Source organism: Bos indicus, chromosome 7 (assembly GCF_029378745.1).
Source record: "Bos indicus isolate NIAB-ARS_2022 breed Sahiwal x Tharparkar chromosome 7, NIAB-ARS_B.indTharparkar_mat_pri_1.0, whole genome shotgun sequence".
Classification (NCBI taxonomy): domain Eukaryota; kingdom Metazoa; phylum Chordata; class Mammalia; order Artiodactyla; family Bovidae; genus Bos; species Bos indicus.
The window spans coordinates 34,039,398-34,053,614 of NC_091766.1; the positions used below are offsets into that span (position 1 = coordinate 34,039,398).

The following is a 14,217-nucleotide window of genomic DNA, read 5'->3' on the forward strand; positions in this document are numbered from 1 at the left end:
TAAGAGTGGGACACGACTGAGCGACTTCACTTTCACTGTTCACTTTCATGCATTGGAGAAGGAAATGGCAACCCACTCCAGTGTTCTTGCCTGGAGAGTCCCAGGGACGGTGGAGCCTGGTGGGCTGCTGTCTATGGGGTCACACAGAGTCGGACATGACTGAAGCAACTTAGCAGCAGCATAAACTTTAAGCAGAGGAAGCTGCCTTAGAAAGCAAACTCAGATGATGACTAGTGCCCAGAAAAACCTCTGGGCCAAAGGATTAATATGAATTGAGTTCCATCTTCCTCTAAATCCATTTGGTAGAGTTTTGAAAATCTCCTCCATGAATCTAATCCATTTGACATCAATTCATGGAAGTAAATGAGATTAACAGAATCTGACCAAGATCTCAGAGTCTCTTTCAAAGAATGGACAAAGTATCCATAATGAAGGAGGGAATATGAAACATTCATGGATACCATGCTTAAAAATGCCTCTTAGCCTATAAATCATGTTTCCCTGCTGTTTATAGCTCTGAAAAGAATTAGTAACCTACTCCTAGGTGTAACAGTTTGGGTCACTGAAGATTAGATGTTGCCATGAGGCCACAGAGTCTGCCCTGCAGAAAGCAATGAAGTCGATCAAACCGCTACTCCTTTTGCTGGAATATTTACTGTTGACACTTCAAGAGTTCATCTGTAGACTGAAAACAAAAAATGTCTGTCAATTGCTTTCAGTACTTAAATGGGTAAAAAGAGCTAGAGTTTCAAGACAGCTGAATATCCCTACCTGACACAGAGCTGGGAACAGTACAAATAGCATCTGGGTAATTTTTAAGGTTAATTTCAAGTGTGAATCACTTTGGTTCTCTCTCTTAGATGTCCTGAAATTGCCATCTTATTGAAATTTGGGGAAGAATTCAGGCTGTGTCTTTCCCCAGGGAGAGCACACAGTCACAAGTTTTACAAACGCAGAGTTTGTACATACAGCAAAGTTAGAGTTTCCTACTATTAGATCCCTACAATACTTGATACCTGATAAAAATCATTGTCAAATAACATTTATAAGAACCCAATTGCATGGGATGGGGTGCTATGTTGAGGATCACAAATTGAATAGTTACAGCCTTCAGGTGCCCACAGTTTAAGGCAAGCAAATTAGTATATAGAAAAGGCAAAATTTTAAAATGGCAGACCCAATTACAGGGAACCAAGTACTGCTTTGCTATTATAGATTCTTCATATTCCTGGCCACCCATCCATCTATCCATCCCCCAAAACATATTCCAACCCTGGTGACAAAAGTGAAGCCGAAGCCTGGAAGGTGCTCAGTCCATTGGTGCTGAGATGCTTAGGGTTGGGAAGGACTCTGATATTTGTGAAATCCAATCCATGACACCTTTGAATTTCCTCTGCCATGGCTCCACCAAGTAATTACTGGGCACATGTTCCAGGATCTTCAGAGACGGGGAATCCACCACTTCGTTAAAAAAAACTTACATATTCAGGCAAATATAACAGAAAAAATTCTCCCTTGCAAAGACAAATCTACTTCTCCAGAGGCTATTGCTTCCAGTTGCATCTTTTTTTCCACGGACAAAAAAAAAAAACTACATTCCTCTAAGGCACTCCCTCTAATATTCAAAGACTGTTATCTTAGACCTTCAAGCCTTTTCTTCAGCAGTACAGCCCTATTCCCTCAAACATCCAGACTTCGTTTCCTCATTGAGATCCAAACTTTCTCCTGAATATGTCTTAGTTGCTTTATATTGGTCTTAATGCACATTGCTCAGAGGGCTTCCCAGGTGGCCCCACTGGTAAAGAACATGCTTGCCAATGAAGGAGATGGAAGAGACGTAGGTTTGATTCCTGAAACCCACTCCAGTATTCTTGCCTGGAGAATCCCATGGACAGACGGAGCCTGGTGGCCTACAGTCCATGGGGTCATAAAGAGTAGGACAAGACTCAAGTGACTTAGTATGCATGCTTATTTGCCAGAACTAAACACAGTATTCCAACCAAGGTCTGACCAAGGCAAAGTAGAGTGGGGTTCTTACCTTACCCATCACAGATACTTCTGTTAAGACTGGCTTTTTGGTAGCCACATCAAACTTCTAACTCTGGGGACTTCCCTGGTGGTCCAGTGGCTAAGATTCCGTGGTCCCAGTGCAAGGGGCCTGGGTTGGATCTCTGGTCAGGGAACTAGATTCTGCATGCTGCAGCTTAGACCTGTGGCACAGCCACATAAACATTTTTTAAGAAGAAAAAACAATAACAAAACAAAACAAAAAAAAACTCTGTTAACTTTTACTGAGCTGATGCAGCCACTATAAAGTAATGAAGTCAAAATTTAAAACCATTATTTCTTACCAAGTAATGGGCTTCTGGAGAAGGAAATGGCAACCCACTCCAGTATTCTTGCCCGGAAAATCCCATGGACAGAGGAGCCTGGCGGGCTACAGTCCATGGGGTCACAAAGAGTCGGACACAATGGAGTGAATAACAACAAAATGGGCTTCTCTGGTGGTTCAGATGGTAAAGAATCCACTTGCAATGTGGGAGACCTGGGTTCGATCCCTGGGTTGGGAAGATCCCCTGGAGAAGGGAGCAATTACCCACTCCAGTATTCTTGTCTGGAGAATTCCACAGACAGAGGAGACTGGTGGGCTATAGTCCATGGGGTCGAAAAGAGTTATTAGGCACAATTGAGTGACTTTCACTTTGACATTGTAGCTCTATAGGTTATCTAGACCTCTTCCGTTCCCCCACCCAAAGACCATCCATCCATAAGCCTCATCCAATAAACATAAAAGCATGAGAAATGGGTAAAGTTTTCTGTTTTATACATTCCTTTGAGGAAGCTGAAAGTTATTTGATTTGCCCAAGATTCCTCAAAATACCCCAGGTCAAAAATTGTCATCTCAAAACATGATGCACCTTGGTGAGCTATTTCATAAATCTTTAAACCTCATAAAGGATATCTAATACATTAAACCATTAAATGAACCCCATGTAATTAATATTATTAGTACAACATAGGAGTCTGTCATCTGAACCACCTAATTCTGAAGCCCAGCCATATTTATAATGCTGACCCAGGACAGCTTATCCTAAGCCTTGCTTTCCTCCCCTAGAAAGGGGGATAATACTCCCATCTTGCCATGTTCTTCTATAAAGTGCTTGACACAATGCCTGGCCTGTGGAGGATGGGCAGTAAATGTTAAGTTTCCCCACGCAGCACAGATTATTCCAGTTTGCGCTCCACTTCCCTTAATAGATTCCAAGCTCTTAGAGAAGGGGCCAGGGACTTGCTTGTCTTCACATCCCTCAAACCCTCAACACCCAGCCTGAGTACACACATTCCTCTTGAATATAAATGTGAGCATTTGGCTTCGAATTCAGTTGTATATCATACAGAAATAATTACATTTCTGTTCTGGCCTCTCAGTTTCAAAGGGATATTTTTAAATTCTCATAGAGTAGCTGAGATTACCTATTACATATATGTGTGTATATATGTATAGAGAGAGAGAGAGAGAGAAAGAGACTCTCCTCAAGTCTCAGGCAATTGTGTTCAAATGAGGCTCAAGGTCTCATCTATTCAGGAAAACAGGTTGGCACTGACATTTCTAATACTCTTAATGTTGGCCCAACTTTTAGCTCTATTTCTTTCCTCAAGTAATGGTGCTTCAAGACACAGCTAAAACAGGAGGGGCCAGAGGAGGCTCTGATGGGGAAAGCCAATCTCTGATATATCCAATTTCTGACCTATGGCTCAGGCAGCTCAGGGAAAGGTTTGTGGGTCCCCAATGCCTTCCCTGAGCAATAAAATTAAGAGAGTTCACTCCCACACGGCCTCAAGCAGGCTGAGGTAATTGTTACTGTTATGGCTTTAGCAATGTGAGTGGGAGAAGATGAGAATTCTGAAAGAGATTTATTTACTGCAAAGCATCCCAAATATCTCACTAATCTGCTTTTCATTTGGCAAACTTTTCCATCATTAAAAGTGCCATGCTCAGCTCTGCGGTTTATGACAAAGCAAAAGATGCCCCTGGGAGGCCAAGCAGCAAAATGGAAAGAACGTGGGCTCTGGAACGAGTTAGATGCAGGTTTTATTTCCAAGTGTGCTACTTACTTGCTCTGTGACTGTGGGCAGCGTACTTTAGTCTGTTAGAACCCCAGCCTCCTCAATGATCAAGAGAAGATGATTGTCCTGTCCTGGTTTATGAATATAGAGATCAGCCCAAGGCCCTTGGGCCCTATGTTTGTTTCTCCTTTAAGATTCAGTGGTCACCTGCAAAATGAAGATCATAATAGTATCAACTGCACACACTTTGTGATGAGGATTTAAATGGGCAAATGTATAGAAACTGTTTAGAACAGAGTCTGGCACAGAGCAAGTGCTATGTAATTGTTTGTTATCATCATTAACATTAAGGATTACATGACATGTGGAAAGAACACTTTGAATGGTCATTTGTACTTGCTACAAATGTGCTCAATACATGCACACGAAAATATCTCTCATAACTAAAAACACTTCCTTGGGACATGAAGAAACTGCTTGGGTGGGAGGAACCTTTCAAAATTGTACACTCAGAACTTGCGAGAAGGAGGGATCACATAGATCAAACCTGTTTACAGAGGAAACAGACCGATAGAGGTAGAGGAGGAAAGCAGGGACAAGAGGCAGAGAAGGGAGCTTCCCTGGTCAGGTGCACAGTTAACAGAAATGAAAATTCCAGGTCTCCTGATACCCTGATGACCCTCTTTTCCCCACATCATACTGCCTTTTAAGTGTGGTCTTGGTTAAGAAACACCTTCCTATAAACAGAGTTCAGATTTTTCAGGTGACCTCTGAGTCTCTCTGCTGAAAAGTCAATGGCACCCCACTCCAGTACTCTTGCTTGGAAAATCCCATGGACGGAGGAGCCTGGTAGGCTGCAGTCCGTGAGGTTGCTAAGAGTCGGACACGACTGAGCAACTTCACTTTCACTTTTCACTTTCATGCATTGGAGAAGGAAATGGCAACCCACTCCAGTGTTCTTGCCTGGAGAATCCCAGGGACGGGGGAGCCTGGTGGGCTGCCGTCTATGGGGTCGCACAGAGTCGGACACGACTGAAGCGTCTTAGCAGCAGCAGCAGCAGCTGAGCCTCTTGGAGGCTTTAATAAAGTGAGAATAAGGAAAAGTGGGCTCAGAATGGTTTAGGAAGATGCTGGGGATGTAAACAGAAAGGATGGCTCTGCAACAAAACCCCAGCTCAGAGCAGAGACTATTCACCACACTCTGGACAGTGAAACAGGGGCTCTACACCCAGATACTTGCCACCCACAAATCCAAATCCAGCAAGCTCTGTCTCCCATGGTTAATTTTTACTGATTTTATGTTCCAGTTTAGATTTGTTTTGTTTTAAAGGTACAGCCTCACTGAGTTCCAGATGCCTTACTCCTTAGCCCTAGGACTGAGAATCCTTTCCAGCTGATTTGGTTCGCTCAAATGGAGAGCTACCTACCATGGAGGGAGGTAGAATATTCCCCTTCTGATTGGAAATACTAACTGGATTTCAATGGGTTTCCTATGTTTCCTTCCCTTCAACCAGGGAAACAGATCTGACCTAAGGCATTTTGCCTTTGAAAGCAACTTTCACTTCTATAGCTAGGTTGTTCCCCCTCCCCCAATTAACCAAAGAAACAAGCCAAGAATACAAGAAAGCACAGAAAATAGAAAGGAAAGAATCAGCCCCTAGTTGAACACAAATATTGGTATTTGGGGTCCCCTAAGATTGCGTCTAGCTCTATTTTGTGCTGAGATTCTGGGCCTCTCTGGCAGCTAACAGATATTAGTCTGCTAGAAAATACTAGTAAGTATTTTCATAAGGAACCAAGGGGAGGACAAGATGACAGTCTTAATATAGTTTTGATGTTTCCCAGTTGTCCATGCCCTACCTAACCTCATGGACTAAAACAAGAGGGTTGTCCATCTAAAAATGAAGACAAGGAGTACTAACAATCCTGCCCTGCTTTGAGATCCAAAAGGGAGAAGACTGCATATCCAGCCTCTGCCTGGCTCACATTTACAACTCCAAGAAAGAATTCAGAGGCGGAGGCAAGAATTGTACCAGGGGAGGCTGCCAACTGAGAGAAAAATCTGTGCCCCCCCAAAGGCAGCCAGCCTGCCAACATGGCGGCTGAAGCAGAGGAGGAAGGAAACACATCATGGAACCCACAGGAGGTGGAAAGAACTGGGGCACAAGGAGGAGAAAACCCCTGGGACTTCGCTGGGGGTGGGTGAGGAGGTTTGTAATAGCCAAAGAGATAAAAAGTTTAAAATACTGGTTATTGCCATTGATATAACCCCTTTTAAAACTCCAGGCTAGCATGGCCTGAGAAAATGGGCTGACACTGGTAACATCACCTCTTTCTGTTATCTCTCCACAATTTAATCTGCACACAGTGTTGTAATGAGCATCCCTAGTGGGCTTTATTCATCCAGATGAATGCTCTCCTGATGCAGGAGTTCCCAGTACAAGAAATATAATTCTTGATTCTTAGAATTTAATTATGTGCTGCTCGTTGTATATTAAAGTAATTCAAACTACCATACCACAGGGGTGTATGACTTGTATTACTTTTCTTACAAGTGAGACAGGCTGGTACAGAATCATCCATTTTCTCACTCGGGCTCCTTTGCAACTAATCCCACAGGTTTGAGAAATAGCAGGTCAGGGCTAAAGGCACAGTGCGTGTCCACGAGAGAATTTCCCTGCAAAGAAGCAATATAAAGAACAGTTAAATCAATTAAAACAAGGAGACCATTAGACTAACACATTAGCACCCTACATAAAGTAACCAAAACCTAAGGCTGTAATGTCTCAAGGTTAAGAAAGTGAAACCTAACGACGACCAATCATAAATAACCAACTCAGCTTTTCCAAACAATGCAACTGCTTCAGCCACTCAGATAATTCCCTTCCTTTGCTTCCCTTGCATCTTCTCTATAAAGTCTTTCTCCTGGCTCCTGTATGTGGAGCATCCTAACCACTTCCCATTTGGCCTGATTCGAATTGAATTTGCTAAAATAAACTCAAAATTTGAATATGCCTCAATTTATTTTTCCCTGGTGGCTTAGACAGTAAAGAATCTGCCTGCAATGCAGGAGACATGGGCTCGATCCCTAGCTAGAGAAGATCCTCTGGAGAAGGAAATGGCAACCCACACCAGTATTCTTGCCTGGAGAATTCCAAGGACAGAGGAGCCTGGTAGGCCAGGCTATGGGGTGGCAAAGAGTAGGACACAACTGAGCAACTTTCACTTTCAGTTTATCTTTTGACAGAACTAAGCAACATTAGTCCAGAAGATACCCCCCAAAAAAGCCTCAGCTAGAGCCTAGCCTTAACCTATATGGGTCTCAGTTTCCTCATGAGTTAAAAAAAAAAAATTCTTGCCGCTAAACAGATTTCAAATGCCTCCCTTTGGAGTTCCTGTGAGGGCCAAAAGAGAATATCTGAAACATTTTCTAATCTGTAACTCACTGTAAAAATATGGGGTTACCTAGCCCATTGGAATAATGGAACTTTGTTTTCAGATATGTTAAAATACCTGCTTTCCTAACTGTGATTTACAATTTAATAGTTTATAAAATGCATCACTCGAGCTCCTAATGCGTAGGTGATGACATGAAGTACGAAGGCAAAGAAGAAGACCAAATCCCCTTCCATCATACTATCCAGGCAGTCTTAGCTCATATTAGAAATCTTTGTATGATGTTACATTCTAACATCCAATATTAAGCTTCCTTTTAGAGAGAAAAAAAAAAATATGTGCCAATACTAAGTTGTTCTTGCCAGGTTATCTTAAATGACTGTGGGTGCCTTCTTAAGGCACCTCACCAATCAGTGTGCCACCAACCTAGTGGAATGTGGCCGCACACACCAAAAGTGTGACCAGAGAGAAGCATCCGTCCCATGAAAAAACACTAGGGCCCTCTAGTGAACAGAAATTAAACTGGAGTCTGTGGGTGGTGACAGCAGAAGAAGTAGGTCATCCTTTTAAACCTCATTTCCTCCACAGTTTTATGTTAATAGAGACCCAATGACCAAAAAGTGAGTTTCCATATTGCCTAGGGAAAATAATGTCCAAATAATTTGAATATTTTTCAAATAACTTTCCTTTATACCCTATGCAACTGAGAAATCCCAGAGGCTTGTAAATCTTAGCAAAGCCATTGTTTCCAGCTCTAAACCCTGCCTTTGGGTTTGGCTTTCTCTCTTTTCTTTATGGATGAATAACATTTTCAATCAAGCTGTTTTTCTTGTTACTCTGGGAACCAAGATCATTTTGCATAAACTTAATCCTCATTTTCAGGCTCTCCGACTTTACCTTCCCTTTCTCATCACTACTAGAACAGGAGAGTCACACCCCAGAAATCACATGGGGTACAGGAGAGCTATGCTGTGCAGTGGGACAAGTCACTTCTGAAGTCTTAAGAACAGGGTCACCTCAGAGAAGATGCTTCACACCTAAGCCAGGTTCTCACTAGTAAGAATCACATAAGACTTCACTCAATGACCCCTCTGCTATGGATGCTCTCCTGTCCACTTCCCCTAGGAGCTTCCCCAATAGTTCAGTGGGCAAAGAATCCACCTACAATGCAGGAGATCCTAGGTTGATTCCTGGGTCAGGAAGATCTGCTGGAGAAGGGGTAGGCTACCCACTCCAGTATTCTTTGGCTTCCCTTGCAGTTCAGCTGGTAAAGAATCCGCCTGCAATGCGAGAGACCTGGGTTTGATCCCTGGGTAGGGAAGATCCCCTGGAGAAGGGAAAGGCTACCCACTCCAGTATTCTGGACTAGAAAATTTCATGGACTGTATAGTCCATGGGGTTGCAAAGAGTCAGACATGATTGCGACTTTCACTTCACTTTAGTGAGAAAGGCCCAATCCCCACCTTTGCCCCCACTAAGGTGTTTACAAGCTTCAATCACAGCATTTCAGTCATCTGCTTGCTTGTATTTGTCAACCCTCACCGGACTGAAGACTTTTACAAAGGCAGCACTTTTGTCTTATTTACTTTAGGATTCCTCAGATCATGCTTGCCAATGTTTGGTATGTAATAGGCTGTAAAGAAATGTCTGTTGAAGGATTAATTTAATTGACAAGTTGATTGATTGAATGAATGCCACAGATGAAAGCACCTTGTAAATCTCCCATCACTAGACAAATGTAAGTCATTATTACAAGGAATTCCATGGATAAGCTTTGAACTTGAGGTAATTAGGCAATTGCTCAAAGTCAAGAGGTAATGGACCTTTTCATAGCATCCTTTGTTTTTGTTTATTTATTTAATCCAGACAGTTGCCAATAATTTACATAACTTAAGATAATAACACACTAAAAAAAAAACAGCCCATGCATTAGAAATACTGAGAAATACTCTCCTGGTTAAATTCAGTTCAGTTCAATTGCTCAGTCGTGTCCGACTCTTTGTGACCCCATGAACCACAGCATGCCAGGCCTCCCTGTCCATCACCAACTCCCGGAGTTCACCCAAACCCATGTCCGTCGAGTCAGTGATGCCATCCAACCATCTCATCCTCTGTCATCCCCTTCTCCTCCTGGTTAAATTAGCATTGTCCCTTAGAGACACAATGATGAAATAATAGACTTTAAGTTCCTCCTTAGGTACATACTGGTGTCCTGGAAAGACCATTAATGCTAATACCAACACCAAACATTGAGGGGGCTGTCCTCAGGTGCCCATTTTGTTTTTACCAGTTTCTCTCAGTATGAGAGTACTTACAGGAAGTAGCTGGGTATTTCGGGGGATTTTTTTTTTTCCACAATTCAATTCATAAAACTTGGACACTAGCTATGTGTTGGGTAAATACAAGAGATGCAAACAAGGATTTCAAGGTGGCATGTGGGTTGCATGAAAGGGTCTTGACAAGATCACATATACCACAACCAATGCAGAATGAAATGCCATAAGACAAATGCATTAACTCCCCAGTGCTGTGGGTCTAGAGGCAGAGAGACAGAACAGGCCACTGGAGAAGATCAGAAAAGACTTCACAGAGGAGGTGGTATCCATGATAAAAGTTAAGCTTTGGACAATATATCAATCCACACAGACAGGGCATGGTGGGGTTTGTGGGGGAGAGGGGAAGTGGCAGGACAGGGGGGATTCCAAGGAGCATGACACTGTACAGAAAGTCCAGCAGCAGGGCTAGCTACCTTCATTTCTTTAAGTTTCCATTACATCTGCTCCTGGGATGCTCATCTGACTCTGGTAATAGCCAATTTGATATTAGCTGTATTCAATGTAAAATGACACTGATATTATTATGGTAAATTCCTCTCTTTTCACAGCAGCAATAAACATTATCTTGAAGCAATGGATCAAATACTACATTTATATAATATCCCTAGAGACATTATTCAAAATAAATTTTGAGTATACTTTAATTACATTTTCTTTAATTTTTATTGAAATTCAAAACCAATACTTCTCAGCCTCTTCTGAAAATGATCTGTGCTTAGCATGGAAAAAAATCTTGTAATTACTATTGCATAACATCTTGCCAAGTTCTTTCATTCCATCCTTGCCAGATTCTGATGTCTAGTATTAGAATTAACTTAACTTCTTTGGAATTTTATTTACATTTTATTTATAAAGTTTATTCATATTTACATTTTATTTACATTTATTTTTAATTGGAGGATAACTGCTTTACTCTTTGGGATATTTTTAAGAGCTGGGAATGGGCATGTTTAACTGTATAAAATTTCCTAATTTCATCAAATTCTAAAAATGGCATATCTCCCAAACTAATGTTTTATAGGATATTAGGTGTTTCATTAAAAAATGAGAAATATTAATGGGACAAAGTTAAGTAAAAGTTTCCACATTCATGTGTGGAATTTAAAACATTCAACAAACCAGTGAATAAAAACAAAAAGGAGACAGACTAGCAGAAACTGAGAATACACTGGTGGTTGCCAGTGGGGAGAGAGGAGGGAGGGGGCATTACTTATAGGCATAGGGGATTAAAAATGGGGTTATCATATTATGGGATTATATGAAATTGTGTGTGTGAAACTTCTGAAAACTGTAAAGCATTGTAGAATTTATAGAATTTTTCATTCAATAAAAAATTTTAATTAAAAAATTCTTAGATTTGAATAGAGAAGATTATCTGAATATGTTTTTAAACTGTTCTTAGAGTAGGTGATTCAATATCTGACAAAATAAAGGGTATATGCACCTTTTCCAACTAGACACCTCAGGAGTCTATGACTTTACTCCAACAATACTGCCCTTACTCAAAATATTTTTGAACAGCTCTTAAAATTTCCTTTAGTTTATGACACAGACTCAGTGATGACAAATTTTCATCATATTATAAGTAGATTTGGAGAATAGACAGACATTTAGAGCCAGATCAGGAAAATACGGTAAATGGTATTTTGATCAACTGGAATCTCCCTGTCAAGGAATGATACAAACTTTCTGTATAACTTATGAAGTGGTTCCAAAATCAGTAAGACCAGAACTCAAAAGTGCTTTAAATAATGGTGACATCATTAGAAAAGACAGCTTTCTCCAAAAAGAATATGACAAATTAAGACTTTGTTATAAACACTGAGATGGTTGTTCAAAATAGTTCTCAATCTCATTTTCCACATTTTGTTCAAAAGTAACTTGCTAAGGCAAATTCTTAAAGAACTTGTTATATGCTACCTAGCAAATGGGTTATTTCCCTTTTAAGTGTTGTTTGAAAGGAGAGATAAGGCTTATTCTGTCTGCTCTGGCTCCCTCTCCTTTTCAAGGTAGAAAAAAAATCTGAGAGGAGAATATATTTGAGAACAATATATCTGACAAGGGGTTAATATTCAAAATATATTATACAAAGAACAAATGCAATTCAACATCAAAAAACAAACAACCCAATCAAAAAATGGGCAGAGGATCTGAACAGACATTTTCCCAAAGAAGGCACACAGATGGCCAGCAAACAAATGAAAAGATGTTGAACACTGCTTTTCATTAGGAAAATGCAAATCAAAATGACAATGCAATACCAGCTCACGCCCGTCAGAATGACTACCATCAAAAAAGACAACCAATAAACATGTAACAAGAAGTATATGAAAGGGAATCCTCACACATCATTGGTGGGACTATGGACAAGAGTATGGAGGTTCCTAAAGAAATTAAAAACAGAACTACCATACATTCCAGCAATTCTACTTCTGAGTAATATCCAAAGAAAACAAAACACTAATTTGAAAAGATATATGTGTTCCAATGCTTATTACAGCACTATTTAAACAGCCAAGATGCAAAAGACACCTAAGTGTCTGTACACAGACAAATGGATAAAGATGTGGGATATGACAAAAGTACAATGGAATATTCCTCAGAATATTTGATAAAAAATATCAAATCTTATCATTTGCAACAGCATGGATGGACCTAAATGGTATTATCCTAAGTGAAGTAAGTTAGAGAAAGACAAATACTACATGATCTCATTTACATGTGGAATTTAAAAAACAAAAGCAAATAAACACGAAATGAAAACAGAATCATACATACAGAAAACAGGTGGTTGCCAGAAGGCAGGGGTGGGGAGGGAACGTGAAGCAGATGTAGAAGATAAGAAATACAAACCTCCAAGTTATATGATAAATAAACCATGGGAATATAACAGCATAAGGAATATGATTAGTAATATTTTAACAAGTTTATACATGGACAGATGGTTATTAGAGTTATCATGGTGATCATTTTATAATATATACAGTGTCAAATTACTAGGTAGTAACCTAAACTAATATAATTACATACATCAACTGTTTCAATTTTTTTTAAAAAAAGGTTTTCCAGAAATGAAAATAAGTGAGTAAGTGATAGTTGCTCAGTCATGTCCAACTCTTTGCAACCCCAAGGACTGTAGCCTGCCAGGCTCCTCTGTCCATGGAATTCTCCAGGTAAGGTGGGGCAAAAACTACTTGTTGCTTACAGCTGGTGTTCCCAACCTCCAGGATCTAATGCCTGATGATTGAGATGAAGCTGACTTAATAATAGAAATGAAGTGCACAATAAATGCAATGCACTTGAATTATCCCAAAGCTATCCCCGAACCCCAGTCTGTAGAAAAACTGTCTTCCACAAAACCAGAGCCTGGTGCCAAGAAGACTGGGGACCACTCAAATACCTATTCTTTTCTTCTTTCTCAGTAGCAGAATTCAGTTTTGTTGGGACCATAATACATTGAGCTAAAACAAAAAACATTTCCCCACCTCCTTTGTGTTTGCTATAGTTACAGGACACAGTTCTGGCCTAAGAAATGAAGGCAGTAAAATTTCCTGAAAGAAGAACAGAGTCAATTGGTAGTGCTGTATTCTACTAAAGCACGGGCACAATGCTGAGATGCTGGAGGTGGGATTACCATTCTACAAACGTATGGTTACTAAAGAAGAAAGGTGGAGGAGAGAGAAATTAGGAGATTGGGGTTGACATTAGTCAATTCAGTCACTCAGTCATGTCCTATTCTTTGCGACCCCATGGACTGCAGCATACCAGGCCTCCCTCTCCTTCACCAACTCCCAGAGCTCGCTTAAACTCATGTCCATCGAGTCGGTGATGCCATCCAACCATCTCATTCTCTGTCGTCCCCTTCTCCTCCTGCCTTCAATCTTTCCCAGCATAAGGGTCTTTTCCATTGAGTCAGTTCTTTGCATCAGGTAGCCAAAGTATTGGAGGTCTAGCTTCAGCATCAATCCTTCCAATGAATATTCAGGACTGATTTCCCTTAGGATTGACTGGTTTGATCTCCTTGCTGTTCAAGAGACTCTCAAGAGTCTTCTCCAACACCACAGTTCAAAAGCATTAATTCTTTGGCACTCAGCTTTCTTTATGGTTCAACTCTCATATTCATACATGACCACTGGAAAAAACCATAGCCTTGACTAGATGGACCTTTGTTGGCAAAGTAATGTCTCTGCTTTTTAATATGCTGTCTAGGTTTGTCAGAGCTTTTCTTCCAAGGAGCAAGCGTCTTTTAATTTCATGACTGAAGTCATCATTTGCAGTGATTTTGGAGACCAAGAAAATAAAGTCTGTCACTGTTTCCATTTTTTCCCCATCTATTTGCCATGAAGTTATGGGACTGACTGGATACCATGATCTTAATTTTTTTAATGTTGAATTTTAAGCCAATTTTTTCACTCAC

General features: G+C 40.6%; 1 protein-coding gene across 8 annotated transcripts in view; it reads right to left on the bottom strand.

The window, feature by feature from the left end:
• Nucleotides 1-538: 538 nt before the first annotated feature.
• HSD17B4 (hydroxysteroid 17-beta dehydrogenase 4) overlaps nt 539-14,217 on the bottom strand; it is a 174,792-nt gene continuing 161,113 nt past the window's right edge. Inside the window, exons 25-28 of one of the 8 annotated variants that reach the window (XR_011567604.1) lie at nt 6,587-6,745; nt 4,117-4,275; nt 2,039-2,210; nt 539-685 (exon numbers count right to left, since the gene is read on the bottom strand). The gene's annotated coding sequence lies outside the window, so the exon portion shown is untranslated. Of the gene's footprint in view, nt 686-2,038; nt 4,276-6,586; nt 6,746-14,217 lie in introns of all 8 variants that reach the window. The other 7 variants (XR_011567603.1, XR_011567602.1, XR_011567608.1 and 4 more) reach the window with 7 other exon arrangements.